Source organism: Balaenoptera physalus (assembly GCF_965194825.1).
Source record: "Balaenoptera physalus genome assembly, chromosome: 2".
Lineage (NCBI taxonomy): Eukaryota > Metazoa > Chordata > Mammalia > Artiodactyla > Balaenopteridae > Balaenoptera > Balaenoptera physalus.
The window spans coordinates 126812340-126828561 of NC_138883.1; the positions used below are offsets into that span (position 1 = coordinate 126812340).

Consider the following 16222-nt stretch of genomic DNA (forward strand, 5'->3'; position numbering starts at 1 on the left):
ACATGAAAAGATGCTCAACATCACTAATTATTAGAGAAATGCAAATCAAAACTACAATGAAGTATCACCTCATGCCAGTCAGAATGGCCATTATCAAAAAATCTAAAAAACATAAATGCCGGAAAGGGTGTGGTGAAAAGGGAACCTTCCTGCACTGTTGCTGGGAATGTAAATTGATACAACCACTATGGAAAACAGTATGATGGACGTTTCTTAGAAAACAAAAAATAGAACTACCATATGATCCAGCAATCCCACTACTGGGCATATACCCTGAGAAAACCATAATTCAAAGAGACGTGTACCACAATGTTCATTGAAGCACTATTTATAATAGCCAAGACATGGAACCAGCCTAAATGTCCATCAACAGATGAATGGATAAATAAGATGTGGCACATATATACAATGGAATATTACTCAGCCATAAAAAGAAACAAAACTGAGTTATTTGTAGTGAGGTGGATGGACCTAGAGTCTGTCACACAGAGTGAAGTAAGTCCGAAAGAGAAAAACAAATACCATATGCTAACACATATATATGGAACCTAAAAAAAAAAATGGTACTAGTTGCAGTGAAGGAATAAAGATGTAGACATAGAGAATGGACTTGAGGACATGGGGTGGGAGGGGGAAGCTGGGACGAAGTGAGAGTAGCATCGACATATATACACTACTGAATGTAAAATAGTTAGTTAGTGGGAAGCAGCAGCATAGCACAGGGAGATCAGCTCGGTGCTTTGCAATGACCTAGAGGGGTGGGATAGGGAGGATGGGAGGGGGGCTCAAGAGGGAGGACATATGGGGACATATGTATGCATATGGTTGATTCACTTTGTTGTGCAACAGAAAGTAACACAGTATTGTGAAGCTATTATACTCCAATAAAGATCTGTTAAAATAAAGAAAAAATAATAAGAAGACACTTCACCAGAGACAAACCAGTTCTTTTCCTGAGACTTCACATCCTCCTGTAAATTGCACATGATAATTCTTGTCCTGCAAACCTCACAATTGTTATAAGAATAAATGCATACTTTTTTGTGGATCTGTTTATATGTATTTTATGTAAGCATGCATTCTCTTCCTGCCTCTCTCCTTCCTTCCTCTCCTTCCTTCCTTCCTTTCTTCCTTTCTTTTTTTTCTTTCTTTCTTTCTTTCTTTCTTTCTTTCTTTCTTTCTTTCTTTCTTTCTTTCTTTCTTTCTTTCTTTCTTTCTTTCTCTTTCTTTCTTTCTCTTTCCTTCTTCCTTCCTTCCTTCCTTCCTTTCTTTCTTTCTTTCTTTCTCTTTCTTCCTTCCTTCCTTCCTTCCTTCCTTCCTTCCTTCCTTCCTTCCTTCCTTTCTTTCTTTCTTTCTTTCTTTCTTTCTTTCTTTCTTTCTTTCTTTCTTTCTTTCTTTCTTTCTTTCTTTCTCTCTCTCTCTCTCTCTCTCTTTCTTTCTTTCTTTCTTTCTTTCTTTCTTTCTTTCTTTCTTTCTTTCTTTCTTTCTTTCCTCTTTCTCACTCTCTCGCTCCCTCTCTTTCTTTCTTTCTTTTTCTTCCTTACTTTTTTTTTCAGTGATTTTGTTTTATGCTCTCTGTTGTGTTCCTTCCAGAGCTCTTTATCCATCTCAGTTCCTCTAGGAAATCTATAATGGCATTATGTAATGGGCATTGTGTGGAATATTAATATGTTATTATGTAATAAAAGAGTTGACCCCATGGTCAAATGCATCTGAGAAATTCTGAGTAAAGAAAGTTGGGGAAGGACCTTTGACTGAGGGGTTTCTGTGTCTCTGGTATGTTAGTGCATTGTACATCTCCAAAAGGTGGACATCGGATGTGTGTCAAATTCTGCCAAATGCTCTTGAGCTTATTCGCTCATGGAAGCCTCTTATTACCCTGAGGTCGCCTCCCATGCACAGACTTCTAAGGAATCTCTTTTGGGATATATAACTCTGTTGTGTCTCCTGACCCTTTTGCATCATGGCACATGCAGGAGGTGATGCTGTAACAGAGCAGGACCCCATGTGGCCTTCTCAGAACAGATTCCCCTCCCGCACATCCTCTGCCTGCCCCTTGTCTGTAAAAAACTTTAGCCTCCTAGGCTTTCCCCAAGTTCCAAAGAGTAAATTTAATCAGAGAAGTGAGAAAATGCAGAAAGAAAGGAAAACAGTAAAGCAAGACAAAATAACAATAGTTTAGCCATTAAACAAAGTCAAGGACTTTCAGTTCCTCCTCAAGGGCTATAGATAATATTCTGAGCCATATCCTTTGAGCTGTTTTGCATATACTGAAACCCCCACCAGGTGGAAGAAGTTAACTGCATACTGCCCACAAGCATGTAGACCCCAGACCAGTTGGAACCAGAGGTTGATGATCTTGACCCCCAATTACCTCACCACCAACCAATCAGAAGAATGTCCACTAGTTGATCACACACCGCACAACCCCCTTTCCTCACCCTGTGTTTAAAAACCTTTCCCTGAAAGCCACTGGAGGGTTCAGGTCTTTTGGACTTCTTGCTTGGCTCCTGCAATAAACGCTGCACTTTCCTTCACCACAACCCAGTGTCACCACAACCCAGTGTCAGTAGATTGGCTTTACTGTGCATGGGCAAGCAGACCCAAGCTTGATTCAGTAACAATGCTATTTGTTCAGCAGGTGGGGGTGGAAGAGGAGGTACGGACAGATGGCACAGCCTGGGATCTCCAGCAGCCCTCGATTCCCTCCAGCTTCCTTGGGGGCCAAGGGATCCATATTCAAGGGTACACTTGCAGGGCGGCTCCTCTGTCCTATTCTTTCCCCATTTCAGAAAAAGCCCTGAAGGTAGAAACTTAGGCAGTTGGTGCTGTAATGTCATTTTCTCCAAAGTTCTAACCATCCCCTCCTGGTCCCTAGTGGCCTTATTACAGCCACTTGAGGCAAGAAACCTTCGAAGTCTGACACAACCACGGTCAAACCATGACCACCTGTTCAGAATGGGCTCCATTCCAGCCTCCCTCCAACCTCTTCAAAAAGTTAGGGTGATCCTATTATAAACATGAATGCCTTGGTTGCTGACCATCCTGCTGAGCACCGTTCACTGGCCTTCATCTCACCTAGAGCAGAGTCACAGCTCCTCACCAGTCTCAGGATCTGGATCCATCCACACTTGCATGTACTAACCTCCATTGTGCTGACATGTCCCCAGTTTCTAGAACAATCCCCACCTATTTGTCAGCATAGGCTTTTGCACTCACTCTTCCCTTTGACTATCTGCTTTGTTTTTTTCTTGTCCCATAGCAGGGCTAAACTCCTGCTGTCCTTCAGGGCAGCTTTCCCTGGCTGTACATTGCAGCAGCGTGTGCTCTGGTCATTCTCCCTCCAAGCATGTGCTGCCTCCACGCAGCCCAGCTGGCCCCACTGGACCCTTTGCTTATCCACTGGGCTGCCTCTCCTAGGAGCTTAGCAGTCTCCTTCAGCACTTTGTCCTCAACGCCTGGTATTCAGGTGCTTGATAAACTTATTTTTGAATGGATGAATGGATGAAAGGGGTATATGAAGATGAATCATGCAGACATTTCCCACAAGGAGCTTCTGGGCCAGCTGGAGAAGAAGTTACTTACCCAACTAACCCACGAGAGGTCGGGTCTGAGTAAGTGGGCGTGGTGCACAGAAAACCCCACAGAAGTACAGGTGGCTGGTGGTGGGCAGGGGTGGCTGTGAAGTCTGTAAAGCATTACAGAAGAGGAGGTGACATGTGAGTTCTGTCCTTAGTGGCTTTTTTTAAAAAAACAAATACAATGAAGAATCATGCAATGCTGCCAGCATTGGCTGCAATCCTGGGCTACCAGTCTGCACACTCCTTTGTAACTGGTCTTGGCTGGCAGAAACTTTCATTTTGCATTTACTGTTTACTATGACCCCTGCATTATCTTCAAAATAAAGAAACATGCCATCTTTTCTCTGATTTGACTTTTTACATCTGAATTCTCAAAGAGCACTGTCCGGAGAAAGTGCTCTTATGGGTTCAAGAGAAGAGGAAGATGTTAAGTTTTCATTGAATAAATATGCTATAAAAGGATTAGAAATATAATGTTTAAATACCATCAGCATCCAAAATCACATTAATAAAACATATGATCAGAAAACATGTTTCCTGGTATTACATATAAAACTTGAGCACCAGCTGTTCTAAATCTAAAACGGATTATTATGTACCTGCCTGCTACAGAATGACCAAAACCCTGACATGTGTCTTTTCAAACCATTTCTTCCCTTTCCTGGTCATCTTCCAGCCCACCAAACCAGACTCCAGGAGTGGTCACCAGGCAACATTGCCACTGCATGTCTATATAGTCCCACAAGAGACATCTTCAAAACTTCTTGACATCATTACCATTCCGTCGGTACATCCAGTGTACAGCAAGCACCGTGATCACTAAGACAAAAGTGGAGGGAAGGCTGGAGCTGGGCCCACTCTCCAGTCTGGCAAGAGAAAGTCTGAACACCCAGCACTGGGCCCAGCTCTGATAAGAGACAGGCCCAGGAAACGACTGTTGTGATTAATATGATTACTAGAGTTGTTGATTTTTGTTGATGGTGATTTTTGTTGTGATTAAGTAAAAAATGAGTTTCAAGAAAGCTAGATGAAGAACAGAACATCACGTGTTCGTTTCATCTTAGCCAGCCCCAGCATGGTGCTGCATGGGGTAGGGCCAACAAAGGAAGGGCTACTTCTGGGTTGGCATCTTCCCAAAACCCGGCTTTCAGAATGAGAGACTCTCCCCCGGGATGACTGGCTGCCTGCTCCATCTCCTGGGTGCTGCTGTGTTTCTGAGGATGGGCCTATCTGCTCTCAGGCCCTAGAGGTGTTTTAAGAGCACAACCCATGAGATTTCCCACTCATGCTGCCAGAGCAGACTTGCAGTGGTCACAGCCCACAGCTCACCTTGAGCACATAACTCTGTAGTAGTGTGTAAGGCTTGGCCGGTAGTTATAGTCTTTCCTCCCCCAAAACAAACCCTGGTTGATAATCCACATTCATGATTTCGAGCAGTGAGGGCCCAAGTAGTCTCCATGGTGATGATTCACGCTTGGGTCTCCTAGGAGACAATCACACGTGCGACAGACTTCAGATTCATTTTACTGCCCAAAATATGAAGTGATTTTCTTTTCACACTGAGACACGCTCAGAATCTGTAAGTTAAAATTTAATTTTTTCTAACCACCTTTTCCCCATGGCATAAAAAGTGCGATATTCCGAAGAGGAGAGAGAGGCCTTAAAGGTAAGAAAAAAAGCATACTGTTTCTTGAATTGTATTATAAATAAGCTTCAGGAGTAAGTGATGAGCCCAGGGCATCAGAGGTGGGACTTTCGTGTTGTATTTTAGGGACAGTTTGGCCCAGTGGATCAGGTTCTCTACTTAAATTTGGTGTTTCCTTCAATTTAATCTTGGATGATTTATAACAAAGCTCCAGTTGGGGCTGGGTTTGAGAACATGTAGGACTTCATTCATCGTGTTGATTAACAGTCTGAAGTTATTACTCACCACCACAATTCCTGCTTTGCCAGCAACACAGCCATGGAGAGTTTCCTGGTCAAAACACAGAAAAAACTCCTTTCTTAGCAGCCCAAACATTCCACTTTCCTGAAAGCTCAGACACCCACCAAGCTAACACACAGGCCTCATGGGTGATGCCCTAATGCCCCTGCGAGGGGTCAGTGCTGAAACACAAGGCAGGACAGCCCCAGGGTGGTGGCAGGAAAAACGCCATATGTGTGTCTTATCAAGAAGGCTTACCTATTTCTCAAAAATAGGAATTGGTTCGTCTCACGCTCATCCACAAGAGGGCTACCTGTTATTACTTCTTGTTGCAAATTCTCCCTGCAGCACTTTTAGAAAGACAAAGAGACAGGTGACAAGGAGGCTGACATGGAGGGTGCACAGCGGCAGTGGTGGATGGCTCTCCTCCTGCTTGAGTCAATACAACCCAGGATGCATTGTGAGGACCTACAGTGGCCCAAACGCTGAAAGGACGTAGCGTGGCCAGGCTCTTCTTTCCAGAAGGTCCTCTTCTAATTGGAAACAAACATAAACCACAACTGTAATAAAATGGGGCGGCTGCTCTTAAGAGGTGTGTTCTGTCTTTCTCTATCTGACTTACTTCACTTAGTATGATCACCTCTAGGTCCATTCTTGTTGCTGCAAATGGCAGTATTTCATTCTTTTTTATGTCTGAGAGAAAGAAAATGCCATATGATATCACTTATATATGGAATTTTTAAAAAGTGATACAAATGAACTTATTTACAAAACAGAAATAGACTCAGACATAGAAAACAAAGTTATGGTTACCAAAGGGGAAAGGTGGAGGGGATGTAAATTAGGAGTTTGGGATTAACATATACACACTATTATATGACAAATAGGTAAACAGCAAGAACTTACTGTATAGCATAGGGAACTATATTCTGTAATAACCTAAATGGGAAAAGAATTTGAAAAAGAATAGATATATGTATGTGTATAACTGAATCACTTTGCTGTACACCTGAAACTAACACAACATTGTAAATCAACTTTACTCCAATATAAAATAAATTTTTTTAAAAGAAGAGGTGTGTTCTGAGTGTTTGGGGAGCTCAGAGAAAAGAGTGATTGATTTTGTCTGGAGGAAAGCTGTGGGCAGTTTGGGAAGTCTGATAAAGGAAGAAGGACCAAGGGAGGCCAAAGAGAAAGGGCCATGTGTTAACTAGTTGTCAAAGAACAAGTTTAAATCATTCTATTCCAGGAGCCCAGAAAGGGGACAGCAGGAGCTGAGCTCTGGCTGAGCAAAGGCCCAGTGGTGTCAAGGTGCCTGGCATGAGAAATGGAGTATCTGGATATCTGAAATCCACGTTACACTCTTGGCTTCATGCTGTGTCTCTTTTAAGTCCAGTAGCTTGTCTTTTGGACTGGACTGTTATCCCCCAGGGAACAGGGCTTTTGTTTCAATTATCTTTGACTGACACATAAAACATATTCAAATTTGTCGAATAAAGAAATGAAATAATGAATAAATAAATGTCAATACAATTTTTGAAAAAATAAGGAATTTTACTTATTGATTTTAAGTTGGTCATTAGTTTCTTTAGATCAGGACATGGGGTTCTGGGTTTTTCTTCTTTGATATTATTTTGGCAGTATATTGATGCAATATAGACACAAGAAGAACCCACCATGCCATGCAGCTTTGATGGATTAGAACTTTGCAGTTATGTCCTGATATCAATTTTAAAAAAACCAAAAGAGTATAAAGCAGGCATTTCTATTTATACCACATCTCTCTTCTATTTTCTCTAGTGAATCAATTACCTGGGATAAGGTTTAACTGAATTACTCAATATTCTGGCACATCAACCCATACACAAATGAAAAAAAATTAAACTGTTGGACCAAAGCAAAAATAAAAACATTTTTCAGTAAATTTTAAAAAAATCAATTTCATAGTATGCAACTTGGATAAAAACTAACATTATGGATACAGTGCTTAAAAATACATTAGGTGGTGCTCTCCTAAGGTGGTCATGTAGACACAGTGTCTGTGAGCTGCAATCAGGCACTTAGGGTAACTTTCCATTTGTGGGATGACCAGGAAGGTCATTGCTGAGAGCAGAAGACAGTAAAGTCAACTTTAACACATCTTTAAAATGTGTGTCGATATAATGACCCTAGTTCAATGACCCACAGGTAGAATGTGGACCCTTGAAAAACTCCAGAAATAAAATTTCTGATTTGAATCTAACAGATTGCATATATATATATGATATTTTAGGGACTATGGGATAAATTATAATCTTAAGAATAAATCAGGAAGGAAGGAAGGATAGATGGAAGGGGGGAAGAAAGGAAGAGAGGGAGGGAGGGAGAAAAAAAGAATGGGACAATAGAGCAAAAGAGAAAAGAGTAACAGTTCTAAAGCTATAGAAAGGAAGAAATAATTCTGTGACTGTAGAGGTTATTGGGCTGGGCTATAAATCCAACAGGATACCACACAGCCACTTGGAAGAAATTCTTCTGTCACATGTAAGGTTCATAATAGAAACTGTATGTTTCTAGACAGATGATGGCCATTGTAGATATGTGGTAATGACAAGAATAATTACAACAATATTGAGGATAAATAAACTCACTATTAAAAGCAGTAAGTAATTTATCCAAGGTTAATAAGACTAAGTAGAGATGCAAGATTCTAACCCAGGATTGTCTAACTCATGTTCTTACACACTGTAAGAAATAGTTTAAAATTTAGGTTAGAGAATCTATGAAGAAAAGGAGACTTTGGTTCATGCTCTTTAAAGAGTGATTCATGGAATATTTACACCCAGTGATATGGGGTATTTTTCAAAATGCAGATTCTTTGGTCCAACCTTGACCCAATTAATCAGAATCTCTAGGATAGAGCTCAGGAATCTGCATTTTAACAAGCTCTCTGGTTGATTCATAATCACATGAAAACTTGGGAAACACTGAGTTAACCAAAATGAAGTCATGGATAATCCCTTATACTGGAGGTGAGTGTTGGTACCCTGGTGCAGTGTTGAATGGGAAGGGTCAGTCAACGTGACCTCTTCATTTACAATTAAGGATGTAGTACAATTCTTAGATTTGATTCTATAGTTTCACCAGTTAAAAATTTTTCCCTTTATAACAAGTCACATACTACTAACTCCCTGAGAGTTTCCTGCATTTGGGGCTATTTCCTAACTCTGGGCCTACACTTGATGCCGGTAACCCAATATCACCATCTTTACATGAGTATTTTATTTTGTCACTCGAGCAAAAGACTTCTTAACATAGCAGAAATAGTTGCAACTAATTATTGAAATTAATCCTGATAATTTCATTCCAAGTATACTTGTTTGGAGACTTATATACAATTTTTCAATTAAATTTGTATGCTAACTATAGTAGCCAGTTCTTAATTGCATGAGGGCAACATGAAGGCATCTTAACAAGAAGAAGAGAAACATGCAAACCTTGCAATTAAATATTATTATCATTTAAACAAAGTACATAGATAACTTTGGGGACATTGAATTTTGATTGATGTTATGTGTGTGTGCGTGTGTGTGTGTCAGGGGAAGGATATTTTAATCAAATCTATGTATTTCATATTGTAAATTTTCTAAGGCTTTATATTGGTTTCTTCCTTAATGCACAATGATCTGCACCTTCCGGGCACTTAATATTTCCAATGGGCAAAAGAACTTTTCTGACAAAGACACTGAGACGTTAAGAAAAGGTGGAGAATGTTGAAGCAAAACTGGATTTGTTCTATGTGACAACTTGAATACACATTTCAGATATATAATTCCACAGTTCACTATTCATGTAAAACAACTATGTCCCAAGAAGTGAAATATGCCCAAGGATAAAAGTAACAGCTTACCTCTGAAATAGGATGTCAATAGGAAATATTGGAAATGGAAATGTTGGAAATGTTCTGTATCTGTACTGTCAATACCAGAGCCACTAGCCACACTGAGCTCTTGAAATGTACCTAGAGCAACGGAGGAACTGAATTTTACTTTTAAATTTAAATGGCTATGTATGACTAGTGTTGGCTAGCACAGCTCTACAATGTAGACTAGTCCAGATATTTAAGATTTTCTCAACTTACTAACTTGCTATATTTTGAAAGTGTATATGTAAGAAGGTGAGAAGTAAAATGTGGTAAAAGACAAGGTTTTTTAAAGGAGTTTTTCACAAAAAAAAAATCAACATCATATAAATTACATATAGCACAATTTCACACAGTAACAGGGTTGAAAGTCATCTCCAACTTTGGGAAATGTTCCAATGTCAAGCTGCTCTGTGTCCTCCATGTTGGGGCCACAGGACTTGAGGATATGTGTCACTGTGGCTAATAGTTGGTTTCTTCTACAGTGTCTAGATGTTCTTATTGTCATTAATTCTAGCAAGAGATAAAGCCTGGGGCAGGAAATGAGGACTTTGATTCAGGTGAGGAGGAAAAAAAACAAATTTTTAGATTTTCTTTGGGATGAGGATTATCGGGGCAGTCTGTCATGTTTTACTAGATATAAAATTATAGGTTGACAATTCTTTCAGCACATAAAACAATGTCATACCACTTCCTCCTGGCCTCCATAGTTTTTCATAAGAACTTTGCTGTCATTCAGTTGGTCTTCCCGTATAAGTACGGTATAGCTTTCATGAATTTTTTTTTTTTTTTTTGGTCTTTAGTTCCCAGAAGTTTGGCTATGATGGATCTTCATGCAGATTATTTTGGGTTTATCCTAGTTATGGTTTGTGCAGCCTCGCGTGTCTCTATGTTTATGGATTTTGCAAAATTTAGGATGTTTCCAGCCAATTTTTGAGGTTTTTTTCAGCTCCTCCCTCCCCCATCAGCCTTCATCAACACCTGAAGTAAGGAGGGCTTCCTCGTTATGAGTGGGTTGGGTGGGAGTTTCAGCTCACCAGTACACCTCTGTGGATGTCAACATACCTGGAATGCGCAGGAGTGCCTTTACTGCTACCCATGTGGTCTCCATGGGAATGGGTTGTGTAGTGTTGTCTCAGTACCACTGGGAAGTGATGAAAGTCCAACTCTCCATCAGGCTTCCTCTGACAGCACCCAGCTGGAAGGGAAAAGGTGCTTCATACCAACATGATGACCTGGAAGTCCTGCCTCCTTATATGGTCTCCACTGACATTATGTGGGAAGGGGACTCATTACTACCTATTAGAGATGAACATCCTAGCTCCCTATCAGCCTTCTCTGACACTGCCCCAGCAGGTTTAAGCTTCCCAGTTGGCTTTTACTGTCCTGGGTGGATATGTGTCTGCAGTGTTTGGCTTCAGTAGAGTGGTTACTGTCTAAATGTTTTCTATCCTACTAGGCTGCCCCTTTCTAGCTCCTTTGACTAGAGAAAGCAGCCTTTTCTTGGGCTTTTTTTTTTTTTTTTTTTTTTTGTCTGCTCCTGTTGGGATTTCTGGCTCATCAGCTTTTTCAGCTACAAATCTGGGATATATGAGGCAAAAAGAAAACCCAGAGAACTCACTGCCATGTTGTCCTTGGGTTGCCTGGTCCCTAACTAGTATATCTTTTTCTCTTACCTTTCAGAGTCTTCTTATGATTGTTTCACATATATTTCTACATTTTTAGTTGTACTTAGTGGGAGGAAAAGAAAAATGTATGTATACTCCATCTTCTCATGTGAGAAAGTACCTGGTATAATTTTTTAATATTAAATTAAAAAAAAATGATAACATGGAGTTCTTGCTATGGGGTTAGGAATTATTCTGAACACATTACATATATTTTATCCTCATGATAACCCTTTGAGGTGGATGTTTTTATTAGTTCAGTTTTCCCAAGAAGGAAATCAAGTCCCAAGGAGGCTGAGTAATGTGAGCACAAAAGCTCAGCAGGCTTGTGTGCTCACATTCCCAAGAAAGGACTGGTCCCTGGCTGGCTCCTGTGAGATGACCTCTGGGTTTTGTATGGCTGAGGCACTGGGCCAGGCTGTATCAGTGTGATGCTAACAGTGTGACTTGTGATCACCTGTTGTTGTATGCCTGAGACTTTGGGCCATGTTATATCAGTCTGACTCTTCTGCTGGAGACTGAGTAGCTGAGGTCATCTTATGGTTGCTACCTGCCTACGTGACTGACCCCAGTACAGCGCTGGACACCAAGGCTTGGGTGAGTGTCTCTGGTTGGTAACACTTTGCATGAGTTGTCACACATCATTTTTGGGGGGAATATTCACTTTCCAGGACAACTGGAAGCTTGCCTTTCTTTGTGGACCTCACCTTATTTGCCTTTCCCATTGGCTGACTTTAATCTGTGTCCTTTTACAGTAATAAACCATGACTGAGTATAATGAATTATTCTGAGTCCTGTGAGTCTTTTGAGCAAATCACCAAATGTGAGGGTTGTCTTGGAGACAGCCAGCACACCAACCTCAGGTCCTATTAGTGGAGACAAGGGTTCATCTTTATCCAGAGCCTTACTTCCAAGACACTCACTTCAATACTTAGGCTCAGTTAAATGATTGGATTATTATGTCTGCAAGTTGCTTCTCTTAGTCGCTGTGTTTATGTGTTTTATGACAGCTAGGAAAGAATCACTGCTTCATATTAATACATCTTGTTTTCTCCATAGTGATGTTTCAAACATTATCCTTGCTGGTAGATATTTCTTTTCATTTGAAAAATAAAAAATTGAAGATCTTCCTTAATCTGGAAGAAAAAACTCAAACAAAAACGATCATTTACGAATTTTTGGGAGGAAGACAGACCACTGACCATATCACAATGGGAATGCTTTGAATCACCTGGACAAACCCTGGGCTTGTGACCTGTGACAGAGCATTGGGTTTCAGCATTAAACTGATTCTCTATACCATGGATCTCCAAATTATATTAGAAATGGACTGGAAGACATTATTACAGTAATTTGGATAGTAGATACATCATCAAATCTTACATTTAGGAAAGAGCATCATGATTATGTTAAATAAATTAACACTTGTATAACTTAAGCCTGATAAAGTTTACAAAGCAGTCAAAGGGCTTACCTTTTGGACCTTGAAAACATTTTCTTGCCACCAGCCCACCTTTGGGAGAAGCTGATCCTCATCCACCTTCACCCCTGCCCCAGGAGCCCAAGGATCCATGACATTTACATACACACCTTGTGTTCTTCCTGTGTTTCTTGGATCAGAGTTCAGACCCAAGAGGCCATTGCTCTGGGCCTGCAAACTTCAGGCCGACTCTGTTGTTTCTCCGTGGGCCTCTCTGGGGACTGCGTTCTTCTCAAACATCAATTCCAGAAGGATCCCTGGGCTATTAAAATTAATTAATATAATTTTACAATTAACTTTCATAATATTAATCTCTTAATTATCCTGTAAGCAGCAATTATGGAGCTCATGGTTCTTCTGCCACCACCTCCATGACTTATATGTGAAAATTAGCATTTTAACATGAAGTTCTGCTACTTTATTGAGAACTCAGGACACAGAGGTAATTGGAAATTGCATTTTATTAAAGGGCAAGTGGGTGAGTGGAATTTGATCCCTGAAAGCTCAGTTCTGGGTTGTTATTTTGGTAACTTTCGACGTTTGTTTAGCCAACTGTGTCCAAACCAGTATTCCTTTTATTGCTCTTGAATTTTACTTTTGTCCCTTGTCTATGACCATTTGCAGTGTACAGAAATTAAAGTTGTCAAAGGTTTTAGGCACTGTACCCCCTGAATCCCCTTCTGCTTGCACTGGTATTTGTGCACCAGGACTGTATCAAGCAGGCCAGAGTGATGATCTCCCTGCTCCTGATCACTTAGTCTGTGGGGGAGGGGTTTTTTTGACTCCTAATTGCAGGAGAATGAACCCAGAATGCTCAGGTTGAGCAGTCCTCTCCTTTCCCCTGAGAAGTGGGTTTGCCATTGGGGAGCACCCCCTGTCCTTCTCTGTCACCCATGGAGTTGCCTGGAGGCATGTGTGTCTCATCCGGGACACAGTTTGAAAAGTCCTCATGCCCACTGATTTAAGCCACATTCCTCAATACTTAAGTGTTGTTCTGTAAAAGTGTTGTTCTGTAATTCTCAGTTGGTTCAGGTACCAAGTGGGTAAGAAGGGCATCTTGGAAGTCCACACCCAGTTCTTTCCACTAATCCACCAGCGTTGGAGACTTCATGGGAGCAGAACACAAGAGCAGCCCCCACAGTGTGGTAACCATTGCAAATGAGCCACAAAATCACCTTCCACAACAATAGACTGAATTTTATTTTATGTAATGTAATATTTAATAATAATAATAAATAGTTCTTTTATATCCTAATCTAAAAATTATTTAAAAGTGTATTCATCTCTCCTTTTTTGTAACATATATCATGTTTCCAACCAGAATCTAAAATTCTGAAGACTGTAGTCATGTCTTATGTCTCGATGTATCCTCCCCAGATCTTAAAATGATGCTTTTACCATAACAGACACTTGTTTAATGTTGGTGACGATTTCTCACTTGGGGTTACATATGTAGGTATATGGTGATTTTTTAATAAATGAGACCATACCTGGATACATGCCATCCATCTCCCAACTTACAAACTCTCTTCCCTGGGGACAAGACATCTATTAAATGTACAGGTTCACCATCATCATATCACAGTTATTGCAAGTTGTTTTTCTGACACCCCTCAGATGTCTTCCCCACTAACAACTCAGTCACTGGGACAGAAATTTCGGTTGTAGTCTAACAGAGATTCAATGACATAGTGGTGAGTCTGTGAGTAGCGAGTCTTTATATTTTATACAAAGACACAACCCCCTTCGTCTTCCCACCCTATCTGCTTTCAACACCTCCTTAGAAGCCACCACCATGGATTCTTGGCAATCAAGTGCCAGCCATTGGAGGCTCACATCAATTTACCATTTCTTTCATTATCTCATTCTAATTATTAGCTGGAGCCATATAAAACTGCCTATTTTTGACCCACAAAAAGCTTATTTCATAGTGTGAGCTATTAGTAATTCAGAAGCTTTCTGAATTGTGTCTATAGAGATATCCATCCTCTTAGTACAGTTGGTTAATCCATCGTTTCTCATTCCTCTTTCCCCCAAGTTTTGAGGAGTGATCATCAGTGCTGATCAGCTCTTCCTGCCTACTGCAATTCCTAATTTTTTGGTACTTACTTAATTGGCTCATGGTCCATCCTTCCCTGTTTATGCAGGTGAAAAGAAACTAATATGTTTTAGACAAACATTTACTCCACAGGCATAGAAGAACAAAGCTAACAAAGCTGCCTACAGAGAAATGCACTGCGATAATCTATGAGCTAGAGAAACAGAGGAGGCAAAGTCAGCAAAATACATGTTGGGATTTTAAGAACTGTATGCTTAATACAAAAGTCCTAAACTCAGTGTGTTCAATGCTGACATCTGTGTCTCAGAAGTAATTTAAATTCAAACTTTTCTTCAGGAAACAAAGTGTGAATAGAAGGGCAATTAATATATGTAGAGTTGGTCCTCATCATTTGCAGGTTCCCTATTTACAATCTTTCCTACTCACTAAAATATGTTTGTCACCCCCAAATCTACACTCTCAGTACTTTTATGGTCATTTGTGGATGTGTGCAGAGTGACAAAAATCTGAGTCTCCCCACGTGCCCATTCTCAGCCAAAGTCAAAAGAGACATTAGCTCTGCCTGCTTGTTTCAGCCCTCACACTGCAAACAAGCATCCTTTTCATGGCCTATTTAGCTTTTAGTGTATTTCTTCTTCTTTTTCTTTTTTTTTTTTTGTTGCATTTTTGTGCCTTTTGTTGGTAATTTTGCTGTTTAAAATAGTCCCCCGAGTATAGTGCTGATGTGGTGTCTAGTGTTCCTAAGTACAAGAAGGCTGTGATGTGCCTTACATAGCACATCAGTGTGCTAGAAAAGCTTCGTCCAGGCATAAGTTATAGGACTGTTGGCCATGAGTTCAATGTTAATGAATCAACAATATATATTAAATAAGGTGTCTTTAAATAGGTATACACTGTTTAGATACAAGGTTATCTATTGATCAGCTAAAATTTTTGTGACCATAGCACAGGGAGATCAGCTTGGTGCTTTGTGTCCACCTAGAGGAGTGGGATAGGGAGAGTGGGAGGGGGATGCAAGAGGGAGGAGAAATGGGGGTATATATATATATATATATATATATATATGTATAGCTGATTCACTTTGTTATACAGGAGAAACTAACATACTACTGTAAAACAATTATACTCCAATAAAGATGTTAAATAAATAACTAAAAGGGAAAAAAAAAGAAAACATATCTGAATATGACTTCAAAATAAAACAGGAAAATTTTATTGTAAAAAAAATTAGTACAGCCACTGTGGAGAACAGTATGGAGGTTCCTTTAAAAACTACAAATAAAGCTACCATATGATCCTGCAATCCCACTCATGGGCATATATATGGAGAAAAACATGGTCTGAAAAGATACATGCACCCCAATGTTCACTGCAGTACTGTTCACAATAGCCAGGATATGGAAGCAACCTAAATGTCCATTGACAGAGGAAAGGATAAAGAAGATAGGGTACATATATACAATGGAATATTACTCAGCCATTAAAAAGAATGAAATAATGCCATTTCCAGCAACATGGATGATTGTCAGATTGTCATACTGAGTGAAGTAAGTCAGACAATCCTATGATATCACTTATATGCGGAATCTAAAAAAAAAATGATAAAAATT

At 40.0% G+C, this 16222-nt stretch overlaps 2 long non-coding RNA genes across 2 annotated transcripts in view; one reads left to right on the plus strand and one right to left on the minus strand.

The window, feature by feature from the left end:
• The window catches only part of LOC309655238, a 299799-nt gene that overhangs the window by 21518 nt on the left and 262059 nt on the right, over positions 1–16222 (minus strand). The gene's annotated exons all lie outside the window — the stretch shown is intronic.
• Positions 1498–7430, plus strand: LOC309655242. The gene is made up of 2 exons (XR_014260689.1): positions 1498–5247; positions 5854–7430. It is a non-coding gene; the product is annotated as an uncharacterized lncRNA (long non-coding RNA).